The sequence below is a fragment of the Suncus etruscus genome, chromosome 13 (genome assembly GCF_024139225.1).
Source record: "Suncus etruscus isolate mSunEtr1 chromosome 13, mSunEtr1.pri.cur, whole genome shotgun sequence".
In the NCBI taxonomy this organism is placed as follows: domain Eukaryota; kingdom Metazoa; phylum Chordata; class Mammalia; order Eulipotyphla; family Soricidae; genus Suncus; species Suncus etruscus.
In genome coordinates, this window is record NC_064860.1 from 24,306,950 (window position 1) to 24,320,000 (window position 13,051).

The 13,051-nt window shown below is 43.3% G+C and overlaps 1 protein-coding gene and 3 non-coding genes across 4 annotated transcripts in view; 3 read left to right on the plus strand and 1 right to left on the minus strand.

Moving 5' to 3' along the window:
- The window catches only part of PCOLCE2 (procollagen C-endopeptidase enhancer 2), a 50,402-nt gene that overhangs the window by 13,590 nt on the left and 23,761 nt on the right, over positions 1-13,051 (plus strand). The window lies entirely within an intron of this gene.
- On the plus strand, positions 1,255-1,361 carry LOC126026721 (U6 spliceosomal RNA). The gene has a single exon (XR_007501942.1). It is a non-coding gene; the product is annotated as a U6 spliceosomal RNA (small nuclear RNA).
- On the plus strand, positions 7,618-7,724 carry LOC126026669 (U6 spliceosomal RNA). The gene has a single exon (XR_007501892.1). It is a non-coding gene; the product is annotated as a U6 spliceosomal RNA (small nuclear RNA).
- LOC126026500 (U2 spliceosomal RNA) lies at positions 11,644-11,834 on the minus strand. The gene has a single exon (XR_007501746.1). It is a non-coding gene; the product is annotated as a U2 spliceosomal RNA (small nuclear RNA).

Below are 13,051 nucleotides of genomic sequence, written 5' to 3' on the forward strand. Positions count from 1 at the left end.
GTGTTAATTTTTCATAAAACATTAGTTTCTGCTTATTTTCAAAAATGTAAGTGATTAGATGTTGCATCAGAGCCCTTGGATGGGCTTGGATGGTGATGGGATGAATGGAGGGGCCTTTCTCTGCCGTCCCAGGCCCATGTGACTTCAACCCCCTTCAGCTGGTGGGTCTACCGATTCAGGGTGGCAGTGAGGAGAAAATCCACTCACACGCAGGCTTCAGGAAATATCAGCTTTATTTGCCCTGGCCAACATGTGTGGCCTATAATAACCATTTATGCTGGATTCCTATTCAGCCCTACACTGTACCTTGTTCCTCAGAGATCTCCCTCTGCTTCCTCCTCCATCCTGCTTCCAGGAAAATTCCCCTTTTCTCCCCTCAGGCCAAACCCTTTTGTTACCTACCAAAGACCCCTCCCAGAAATGGGAGATCTTTCTGTAGGTAAGGTTATACAGGAATGAGGGGTGGGGTTACAATTAGATTATGTAATTCTAACATTGGTAGAATTGTTTGGAGACCTGCCTTGATATGAAGTGTTAGCACCCTACATTTTATAATGAAGTTTAAAGATTTTATTCCATTAAGACCATAAGTCTTTGGGAGAAAAGACTTTTTTTTTGGAGGGGGGTCACATGTGGTAGTGCTCAGGGGTTACTCCTGGCTTTATGCTCAGAAATAGCTCCTGGCAGGCTTGGGGGACCATATGGGATGCCGGGATTTGAACCAATGACCTTCTGCAAGAAAGGCTAATGTCCTACCTCCATGCTATCTCTCCGGCCCTGGGAGTAAAGACTTTTGAGGGACGAAAGAATTCTTTACATTTTATAAGGATGAGTTTATAGCAAAACTGATTTCCCTTTGGCAATGAGACCTATTTCTACTGTGAGACTTGCAGCAGGAGACAAGCTCTTTCCCCGCATATTTGATGCTTTGTGAGTTAGGATAAATCATGAAGGTGAATTATTGCTTATAGAGGCAACAGAAAGGATGCTGATATGAAAATTATGGAAATTATTATATTCAACTGATGCAACTTATATTTATTGAGCATCGATGGTGTCACTAGCCTCCACTGAGGCACCCAGGACACCTGAATGAATCAAACTGGCCTAGATTCTTGCTCTGAGGACCTTAGCCCACCTACTGTGTGCTGAAAGCATCTATGAAGCCTGTGGGGTGAACATGAGATTAGATAGGGAAAAGGGACAGATCTTATAAGAATCTGTAGACTATTGGGATAGAAAAATGTCAGTCACGTGCTCGCTTTGGCAGCACATATACTAAAATTGGAATGATACAGAAAAGATTATCATGGCCCCTGCACAAGGATGACATGCAAATTTGTGAAGCATTCTATGTTTTCTTTTTAAAAAAAAGAAGAAAATGTCAGTCAGCCCCTATAAATAATCAGCAAGTGAGAAATGGGGTGATTCAAGGAGGGTATATTTGCAAAGTTTTTGGAACAGAGAAGTCTTGAGAGAAAGATCTTTATAGAAACCAAGAGTCGGGGGCCAGAGAGATAGCATAGAGGCAGAACATTTGCCTTGCATGCAGAAGGACGGTGGTTCGAATCCCGGCATCCCATATGGTCCCTTGAGCCTGCCAGGAGCGATTTCTGAGTGTAGAGCCAGGAGTAATCCCTGAGCGCTGCCGGGTGTGACACAAAAACCAAAAAAAGAAAAAAATAAATAAAGAAACCCAGAGTCGACTTCAGGTGACCCCAGAAAGCCAAAGCCAGAGAAGTATCTTGGCTTGACTCTCCTCCTTGCTTTAGTTGTTTGTTGGGGTGTCTCATGGCTACAAGCAGCTGGAAGGCAGTATGATGCATCCACAATGAGGTAGGTAGGAGGAGGGTAGATCGGAGGGATTAATGGGAGACATTCAACACTGGTGCCTGATTCAGCATCTTCAGAGAAACAGAATCTTTGAGCTAAACATGTGTATGTGCATACACTGCAATGTATGCTCCTATAAATAGAAACACACAAACACACACACACACATACACAGAAATTTGTCCAAGGAATTGGCTCAAATTCCTTAACTGATTGTACAGGCTTGAAGTTTGTGGAACATTCCAACATATTAGAATGGGTCAGGGAGAACCTGAGGTTGCTACAGCTTAATGCAGAATTCCTTCTTCCTTGAAAAAAATCTGTTTCACTCTTTAAATGATTCAACTTCTTGGCAAGATCCAGCCATATTATCCCAGATCATCTCCTTTTCTAGGGAACTTATTGTAGATGTCAACTCATCAGAAAATACCTCACTCATATTGGATGGAGTAATAGTTTGACAGCCTCGCTTCATTGACCTGAGCACTGAGAACAAAGTGAGGTGTATGGAGGTGGAAGCAAAAGCAATTAGGGCCCGGTTGTTGTTACTGTCCCTCTTTTTCCTTCTGTTATGGTAATGACCATGGGTTTCAATGTGCTGGCAATCACACAATCGCTATGGAGTTTGGATTCCCAAAGCCCAGAGCCACTAGGATTGCACTCAGCTTGTGGACAGTGCCAGGGGCCAGTGTCTCAGCCTTATGCCTGTAAGCACATATCCTGCTACTGAGCCAGCTTCAAGTCCCAAAATGGCTGTGAATTAGCTGAGGGATCCAGCAGGGGACCATAGAGGGGAGGAGAGATGCTCTGCAAATACATCCAAGAAGAGCCAGTGAGAGGTATTGTTCGACAGATGTGGGGTGGCAGAGATAGAAAGGGACTGAGGTTGACTTCAGCACTATTGCCTGAGTAGGCTGGAGGAGAGGGGTGTGGCACTATGACAGGGAAGATAGTATGAAGTGGGTTTGGGGGGGACAGTGTCTTAAGATCAGGTGTACAGCAGCTTGCTTCCCATATTGCTCCCTCAGCAGCTAGAACAAGCAGGCACAGAACCTTTTGCTTTCTGCTCATCCTGAGAACAAGAAATGTTATGACCAAGTGCTGTGAGAACATCACCTTTTGAGGTGCATCCCCAAGAACAGACACTGTAGGGGTCCATAGGAGATAAAGAGGAAAGCTTTGAGTTATGTTTGTTTGTTTGTTTTTGGTTTTTGGGTCACACCTGGCAGCGCTTAAGAGGAAAATCGTCCCTGGCAGGCTTAGGGGACCATATGGGATGCCAGGATTTGAACCACCATCCTTCTGCATGCAAGGCAAATACCCTACCTCCATGCTATCTCTCTGGCCCCCTGAATTATGTTTTAATTTTTCCATTGAGATACAGTTTATAGGAGTGTTGAAGTTTTTTTTATTATTAAAAAAAAATTTTAGGCAACATCCAGCAGTGCTCAGGGCTTGCTCCTGGCTCTGAGCTCAAGGATCATTACTGACAATTCTCAAGGTCCCATTGGGGTGTTGGGGATTGAACCTGGTTAGCCATGTGCAAGACAAATGCCCTACATGCTGTACTTTTTCTCCAGTCTTTGAAGTTATTTTTTTTAATAGTGGCTGAGCTATGACACCAATCTCTCCACCAGTGTTTAAAGGTTTCCCCATCATTATACCCTGCCCCTGTCTACCCTCGCCTCTTAGGTCCCAGGTCTATTGATAATTTCAAACAAAAAAATTTTTTTTTGTTTTTTGAGCCATAACCACTGGTGTTGAGGGGTTACTCGTGGCTCTGCACTCCAAAATGTCTCCTGGTAGTGCTCAGGTGACCATATTTGGGTGCTAGGGATTGAACCTGAGTAGGCCATGTACAAAGGCTACCCACTATGCTATCACTTCCACCTGTCATGCAAACTTCTTAAAGGAAGAACAGTATTGGGGTCAGAGAAGTAGCATCGAGGTAGAGCCTCTGCCTTGCATGCAGAAGGACAGTGGTTCGAATCCCGGCATCCCATATGGTCCCCGGAGCTGGCCAGGAGCGATTTCTGAGCCAAGAGTGACCCCTGAGTGCTGCTGGGTATGACCCAAAAACAAAAACAAAAAAAGAACAGTATAAAATAAACATTTCTTCCTTTCACTGCTAATGATAGTCAAGACAGTTCTTCTATATCTGCTATGTAGTACAGCAATACACTCTGATGTTAGTTTTGTTTTGCCTAACCTATGTCTATTTTTTTTTTCAGAGCTAAAATGCCCCTATTTGTGTGGAATCTTTTAATATAGAACTGTGGTTCAAAAGGTTCTAGTTGCTGAGTTTGGCATAATCCCCACACTTGATTATTATTTCAGTTTCCAGAGAAATAAATCAGTCATTTATTTTGGGGCATATTTTCAAGCCACACCCAAACATTGCAGCAGAAACAAGACTTACTTTCTAGAGATAAATGTTGTCAGAGGCAGAGTTTGGTTTCATTTACATGCAAACTGTTTGCTTTTTTAGCTTTTCACCTTTCTAGGTCCATTAGCCCAACAATTTGTTGTTTCCATGCTGGGAATTGAATTACTTTGTCTCTCCACCCTCAGCCCCACCCTCATGCCCTTGCCAGCTCTTCAACCTACTATTTTACAGAATTCTACAGTTTATCTCGGAAATTGTGCCATTATTTGAGATCCCAGTTTGAACTGGATTTCCAGAACTTACCCAGCCTGCATTCTTGATGTTATTCTTGTTTGGAAGTTTTCTAAGTTGTAGTTCTTAGACTTTGAAATAAAACTGTCAGCCTTTGGGACTATTCCCAAATGTGTTGGCACATGTTACAATTATCCCTCTTGTTTTGTTAAAATAAAAGTGATTTTAAGAGAGTCATTTAATTTGATTTTAAGGGTTTAAATGCAGATTTGAAATTGGTGAACCATGTATATTCCCAGTATCTATTAAAATGATCCTCAGAAATGCAAAGTTTGAAAAACATTGCCTGAGATCACCCTTAAGAAAAATTAGAGAGGGCCAAAGAGATTGCATAGCATTTGCCTTGCACACGGCCAACCCAGGTTCGATCCTTGGCATCGCTAATGGCCCTCCAAGCCTACCAAGAGTAATTTCTGAGTGCAGACCCAGGAGTAACCCCTGAGCACTGCCAGGTGTGGCCCCAAAACAAGCAAACAAAGTCAGAGGGGTGGAGAGAAAGTACTGTGGGTAGAACATTTGCCTTGCATGCAAGTAACCTGAGTTCTATCCCTGGCATCCCACATGATCCCCTGAGCACTGCCAGAGGTAATTCTTGAATGCAGAGCCAGGAGCAACCCCTGAGCATTTCCGATGTTTTCCCCTTTAGAGAGAGAGAGAGAGAGAGAGAGAGAGAGAGAGAGAGAGAGAGAAAGAGAAAGAGAGAGAGAGAGAAGTCAGACACCTATCTTTTGTCTTTCCCCTAAGAAAACACAGCAGACATTTTTATTTGAGGTTGAAAGTGGAGGTGGAATGGAAGTGATGTTGGTTCACACCTGGTGAAGCCCAGAGGCTATTTCCAGCTCTGTATTTTGGGGACTCTTCTAGCAGCAGTCGGGACCATACCATGCTGGAGATGAAACCCAGGTGCACACAAAACATGCTGCCAGCCTATTGAGCTCTCTGACTTTCTTTTTGGCAGGGCTGGTGATGGAACCCTGGTCCTCCATGTTCAAGGTAGTGCTGTATAGTGCTCATCTAGATTTTCTGTGCTCTTCTCCTAGAGTCCAGCATATAGCCTGACCTCTTATATTTGATTGATAAAATATTTGACTTTCTGGGAGAAACAATGCAATAATCACTGTTCCCCAGTAAAGAACTCCAATCAGATGGGAGAGAATTCACAATCATTTCATCACTGAGTTGTACTGAACCCATGTTTCCATGGGTTTAGTTTATCCATGCCTTTGTTTCCTCAAACATCCCTAAGTCTTCTGAGCAGAACCATAGACTTCAATCCTCCACAACTATTCCACTTTAGCTCTTTCCAGAAAGCTTCCAAACTAGCCCCTGATATTACAGCTTTTAGTTATAGACAGACTAGCAGTCATTTCAAATTCAGGATAGAGTTGGTGTTGTCTGAACCAGATAAATTGGATGTGGCATGTAACAAATTTGGGGATTTTCATTATAGATAAGAGAGGTTTGCCTGAATTTTACAAGAAGTTGTTACATAGATTTGTATTAAGTTTGTGGTCATGTGGATGGCACTGAGATAGGCATGTCATTGTGACATATACTATTTGTAGGTTTAACTTACATTTTTGAGCATTAAGTAGCATGTACTATTCCAAGCTCAGTCAATTGATAAATGTAGATATTTATCATCTGTTTAATATTTTATAATTTTATAACAAACAAAAAATTTAATATTTTAATGGCAAATTTAATAACAAATAAAAATATAATCTCTGGGCTTTATTACAATAATATCTCTTATTTTTCTTAAAACCCATAGATGAGTGAGACTATTCTGCGTCTCTCTCCCTCCCTCTGACTTATTTCACTCAGCATAATAGTTTCCATGTCCATACATGTATAAGAAAATTTCATGGGGCCGGGAAGGTGGCGCCAGAGGTAAGGTGTCTGCCTTACAAGTGCTAGCCAAGGAACGGACTGCGGTTCGATCCCCCGGCGTCCCATATGGTCCCCCCAAGCCAGGGGCGATTTCTGAGCACATAGCCAGGAGTAACCCCTGAGCGTCAAACGGGTGTGGCCCAAAAACCAAAAAAAAAAAAAAAAAGAAAAGAAAATTTCATGACTTTATCTCTTCTGATGGCTGCATAATATTCCACTGTGTATAAATACCACAGTTTCTTTAGCCATTCATCTGTTGAAGGGCATCTGAGTTGTTTCTAGAATTGGTCTGGCCATTGATTTTTGCATGTTAATTTTGTAGCCTGCCACTTTGCTATATGATTCTATTGTTTCTAGAAGCTTTTATGCAGAGTCTTTATGGTTTTCTAAATATAGTATCATGTCATCTTCGAACAGCGAGAGCTTGACTTCCTCCTTTTCTTTTTTTCTTTTTTTTTTTTTTTTTTTGTTTTTGGGCCACACTCATTTGACGCTCAGGGGTTACTCCTGGCTATGCACTCAGAAATCACCCCTGGCTTGGGGGGACCATATGGGACGCCGGGGGATCGAACCGCTGTCCATCCTACGCTAGCGCTTGCAAGGCAGACACCTTACCTCTAGCGCCACCTTCCCGGCCCCGACTTCCTCCTTTTCATTTTTTTTTCTTTTCTTTTTTTTTTTTTTTGGTTTTTGGGCCACACCCGGCGGTGCTCAGGGGTTACTCCTGGCTGTCTGCTCAGAAATAGCTCCTGGCAGACACGGGGGACCATATGGGACACCGGGATTCGAACCAACCACCTTTGGTCCTGGATCGGCTGCTTGCAAGGCAAACACCGCTGTGCTATCTCTCCGGGCCCGACTTCCTCCTTTTCTATAACAAAAAATTTAGAGTTAAAAACAATTGGGCCAGAGACATAATACAGCACTTGTCCATGAAATACATTTTTAATATTTGGGGTTTTTTTTTGTTGTTTTTTTTTTTTTTGGTTTTTGGGCCACACCCGGTAACGCTCAGGGGTTACTCCTGGCTATGCGCTCAGAAGTTGCTCCTGGCTTGGGGGACCATATGGGACACCGGGGGATCGAACCGCGGTCCGTCCAAGGCTAGCACTGGCAAGGCAGGCACCTTACCTTTAGCGCCACCGCCCGGCCCCTTAATATTTGTTTTTATTTGTTTGGGGGCTATATCCTGGCCTTTTTTAAAAGGAGAAGTAGTGCTCGCTTCAGCAGCACATATACTAAAATTGGAACAATACAGAGAAGATGAGTATGGCCCCTGCGCAAGGATGACACGCAAATTCGTGAAGTGTTCCATATTTAAAAAGAAAAAAGGAGAAGTAAGCCTTAGATGAAAGATCTTTTTTTGTTTTGTTTTGTTTTTTGGGTCACACCCGGCAACACTCAGGGGTTACTCCTGGCTCTATGCTCCGAAATCGCTCCTGGCAGACTCGATTATGGAATGCCGGGATTCAAACCAATGACCTTCTGCATGAAAGACAAACACCTTACCTCCATGCTATCTCTCCAGTCCCAGATGAAAGATCTTGACACATCTTTTTCTTCCTTCTTTCCTCCTACCCAGCTACATAAACTCTTCTTTTTTTTTTTTGTTGGGGGGGGGGCACACCCGGCGGTGCTCAGGGGTTACTCCTGGCTATCTGCTCAAAAATAGCTCCTGGCAGGCACGGGGGACCATATGGGACGCTGGGATTCGAACCAACCACCTTAGGTCCTAGGTCAGCTGCTTGCTCTGGCCCCTACATAGATTATTCTTTTTTTTGTTTGTTTGTTTTTGTTTTTGTTTTTTGGGCCACACCCTGTGACGCTCAGGGGTTACTCCTGGCTATGCGCTCAGAAGTTGCTCCTGGCTTCTTGGGGGACCATATGGGACGCCGGGGGATCGAACCGAGATCCGTCCTAGGCTAGCGCAGGCAAGGCAGGCACCTTACCTCCAGCGCCACCGCCCGGCCCCTACATAGATTATTCTAAGTGCCAATATTTAGATGATATTTTTACATCATATGGCAATGTATTGATTTTATAGTATATGTATTTGTAGCTTTCCCTTCCTCTCCCGTGTTTTAATGGTTAATCTTTCATAATTTATCTGAAAAACAAAGCCATGCTTTCCATCCCCCATAGAGTGTTGTTTCATTTTAGGCTCTGTACAGCTGTGGCTGGTTGAGAAATTTAAAGTGAGAAACCCCTGTTCTGAGCCAGTGCATTCTTTGAGAGGTGCTGTTGTCAGCTCAGTGGCATGTTGTGTCATTTCATCAAACATGCTCTTTGGGTTGCCCTTCCTCTCCCTCTTGGCGTAAATTGGATTATGAACTCAGAATTTTCAATGTGGCTCAGTAATCAGTTAAACATTGATGCTCCTCCTTTTACTTTTTGTATTTGAAAGTATTTAAGGAGACTATTTAAGGAGAGATAGTACAGCAGATACATGCTTATCTTGCATGCCACTGACTAGGGTTCAATCCCAGCACCTCCTATAGTTTCCCCAAAACCAGCAGGAGTGATCTGTGAACACAAACCAAGAAATAAGGCCTGTACATTGATGGGTGTGGCCCCAAATCCAAACCAAACCAACCAGACAGAAGATCTGAGTAGACACTTAACCACAAAAGATAGTCTGTGCATAGCTAAGAACATTTCTCATTAGAGATGGATGAGACCACCCTTCACATCCACTATAGCACTATAAAAAAAAGTGATAAAAATAACAAGTGTTGTTAAGGTCTTAGAGAAATTGGAAGTCTCTGCCCTGTTGTAGTAAGATCAAATAGTGTAGCCACTTAGGAAACAGATTCTTTTCAAGGAGATACCAAATAGCCCCTAGACTGCTCTGTTAGGTGCAAGAACAGATGAAAATATATCCGCATAAGGTTAGCACAAACATTTTTATAGGTGCATTAATAAAATCCAAAAATAGATGAATTCTACCAACTATTGAATGGTTTAACAACAGTTATTATTCAGCCATAGAAAATAATAAAGTGGTAGCTTACACTGCAACATGGATGAAGCCCAAAGACATCCCACTGGGGGCCAGAGTGATAGTACAGTAGGTAAGGTGTTGGCCTTGCACATGGCCAACCCAGGTTTGATCTGCCTTTTCTCATTCTGAGAAAGTCCCTGGGTTTTCACTCAATGAAGAGGGCTCACCTGAGAAAATTCAGCTGCTTGTTCTTTTTTTGTTTTGTTTTGTTTTTTGTTTTTTGGTCTTTTTGGGTCACACCTGGTTGCACTCAGGGGTTACTCTTAAATCGCTCCTGGAGGCTTGATGCCTGGGATGCCAATAATAAAATCACCATCCATCTTTGGTCGTCACGTGCAAGGTAAATGCCCTACCACTGGGCTATCTCTCTGGTTCTGTGAGAAAGCCTCTTTGATGGAGAAGAAAAAATAAGACCTCCAAGGAAATATATAATGCCAAGAGCAAAAGAAAACTTCTAGACAACGATTATTGTTTTCAGAAAAGGCGACGTGTCCACAAACTAATAACAAATCAAAAGAGGTTCCCCTAGATAAGATTCTAAGCAAATGCTGGGGATGGCTAAGGAAAATGAATTGCAAGGCAGGAGCTCATGTATAGAATCTGGCACTCATGTTTAGCTCAGGTCCCTTCACACTCTCACAGCTGTCACTAGTAGCTCCCTGCACTGCTGGGATGTTGAGCACCATTGTGATTACAACAACAACAACTCCCAATCACTCTTGGATATCAATGACTGTTTAGTAAAAATACGTTTATTTAATAGAAAGGCTTCTGAGATAGAGCCAAATGTTTGTATATACATTTCTCTTCAATTAATTCCTAGTCTTTTCAACTTCATCTAAATAAAATAAGCCTTGCCTTCTAGAACAAACCTTTCTCAAAGGTCTCAAAGACTCATGGCAGAAATAGATCTTTCTACCCAGATTGTAAACACAGTGGCCAGCTACAACTCCCTTCAGCCCGAGCTGGCTTCCTATTTGCATGTTGCTCTTAGGATCCTGAAAATGCAAAACACAGTCTTCCTTTTTTTAACTTGCAGCAGCCTCAGACACTGAGAACTTTGGCATGTTTGCTGGTGACAGTAAGGACATCCTAGGGACTGCAGGGTGAGCTGAGGTCATACTCCTTCATCAAAGCATTTTGCTTTGGCACACACAGGAGTTGGCTGTTGAAAGGAAAAACACGGGATCCTACAACTGTTTTTTTCTGCAGGCAGATAATGAATCCCCTGGTCAATAGACTCACACGAAACAGCTGCTGTGTCTAATTGGCATCCAAAGAACACATCGTAATCAAATTTCTGCATTGAGTGTTGGCATTGACCAAAGCTTTTGTTTTGACATTTGTTTTAGATAAAGAATGACTTGGGGGGGGGTGCCATGTAGAGGGAAGATGTTAGAATGATGGGCAGAGCCTACAGTTATGCCTTGCCCAGGCCCTGTGCCAAGAAACTGGTGTTGGATCCCAGCACCCATTGGACTCTTTCAACAAATCTACACGATGCATCTCTGCTGAAGGTACAGCACACATGGCTCTGGGGGCAAGAAAATCCATTGAGAAGGAACAAAGGGAGCCCTAAGGTTAGGATGTGTCTTTCAGGAAGCCAGTATGAGAACTGAGCTCTAAAGGGTTCTAGACTTTGGGTAGCTTGCTCTCTAAGCAGAGCCCCTCTCGGGAGGAGGAAGTAGGGGATGTAACTGGAGTGATAAGAGTGACTAGAATGGCTTTAGGAAGTGGTGACTTGAAAGTGAACCCTAGGCCCCGAAGAGATAGCACAGCAGCGTTTGCCTTGCAAGCAGCCAATCCAGGACCAAAGGTGGTTGGTTCAAATCCCGGTGTCCCATATGGTCCCCCGTGCCTGCCAGGAGCTATTTCTGAGCAGACAGCCAGGAGTAACCCCTGAGCACTGCCGGGTGTGGCCCAAAAATACAAAAAAAAAAAAAAAAAAAAAAAAAGTGAACCCTAAAGCTGCATCTGCATGAGAGAAGTTGGTTAGAAATTAGTTAGATTTGACTTTGGGAGAGAGGGGGAGGAAATGCTTAGGGGTTACCCCTGGTGTGGGCTCAGGGAACCATATATAGTGTGAAGGACAGATCAGAGTCAGTCACATGTAGGACCTTTCAAACCTTCGTTGCTGTGTGATCTCTGGCCCAGAAGGAGCTATAAAAGCCTACACAAAAAAAAGTAAATTCATTTTAGTTTTTTTTTGTTTTGTTTTTTGTTTTTCTTTTTTTCTCTTCTTTGGTGCACCGTTCCTGGAGGTACTGCAATACCAGGTTGATAAGTAGAATGGACGAAGCAAGCTCCTATTCCAGTTCCTAGTGCCAAAAATCCATTTAATATATTGTCATCGGATAGACGACGTATCAGATATTAAACTGATAAGAACAGATACTACACTTGATCTTAGCCAAAAGGCCGAGAAGCGATTCATTTTAGTTTTATTTCCCCTCTCCTTTTGTTTTCCTTGCTCAGACAATCCAAGTGGGCTCAGCAGTAATGATTGGAATATAGCATTATCTTTTCTTTTCTTTTTTTGGGGGGGGGGCACACCAGTGATGCTCAGGGGTTACTCCTGACTATGCACTCAGAAATCGCTCCTGGCTTGGGGAACCATATGGGACACCAGGGGATTGAACCGTGGTCCGTTTTAGGCTAGCTCCAGCAAGGCAAACACCTTATTGCTCCACACCACCACTCTGGCCCATTATCTTTTCTTATTTGGGGGAATTCTTTTTTTTTTTTTTTTATTTTAGGCTACACTCAGAGGGGTTCAGAGGTTACTCCTGGCTCTGTGCTCAGAAATTACTCTGGCAGGCTCAGGGGAACTTCTCTCTCTCTCTCTCTCTCTCTCTCTCTCTCTCTGTCTCTCTCTCACTCTCTCTCACTCTCTCTCTTTCTTTCTCCTTCTGTCACTCCTTTCATCTTTCTTTTTCTCTCTCCCTCATTCCCTCCTCTCTCTCTCTCTTTCTCTCTCTCCCTCTCAATCCTCAACCTGAATCCACTCCACCCACGATGTTATCTCCAGCCCCTAAAGAATTCATTTTTAAAGCAGACACTAAGTACAGCTATATATTTTGCATGGACATCCAGACATTTATATGAACCTGTCATGAATGGCCTGGGAGGTTCCCTACCCAGTTCGTGGCAGAAATTGATAGAAAAGCAAGAAAACAGGGGGGAGGGGGTAGAGGAGGACAAAGGAGTCCTCATTCTAGCTGAAATGTTTCGTTTATTAAAAGATATGATAAAGGTGTTGACCAAGTGTAAAGCACCTTCCACTTCGGAAGATGGTTCCCAGTGCTTGTTCTGTCATGTGTGTATTTCTGTCCATTTTGAAAATCCAAATCTCCTCAAGAAGAAGAAAGAAATGGGAGGGTGTGTGAAGTAGGACCATCTCTGGAGACGAGGCTTTGAGAGTTGCTTAGAACCATTCTGGAATTTAGGGCATGTCACAGGATCCTGGCTGGCCCCTAAGAAAGGTGGTTTGCATTTGCTTTTGGGCTTCACAGCAAGATGCCAATTTGGTTCTGGGTACAGTGGACCCTCCCCTGGGGCCGTGGCCTTTGCTTCCTTCTTTGAAGAGTGTTTGGGCCGGGGTGAGTTGGGATCAGCCTTGCATAGCTGTGACTCAGATTGTGTGGCTG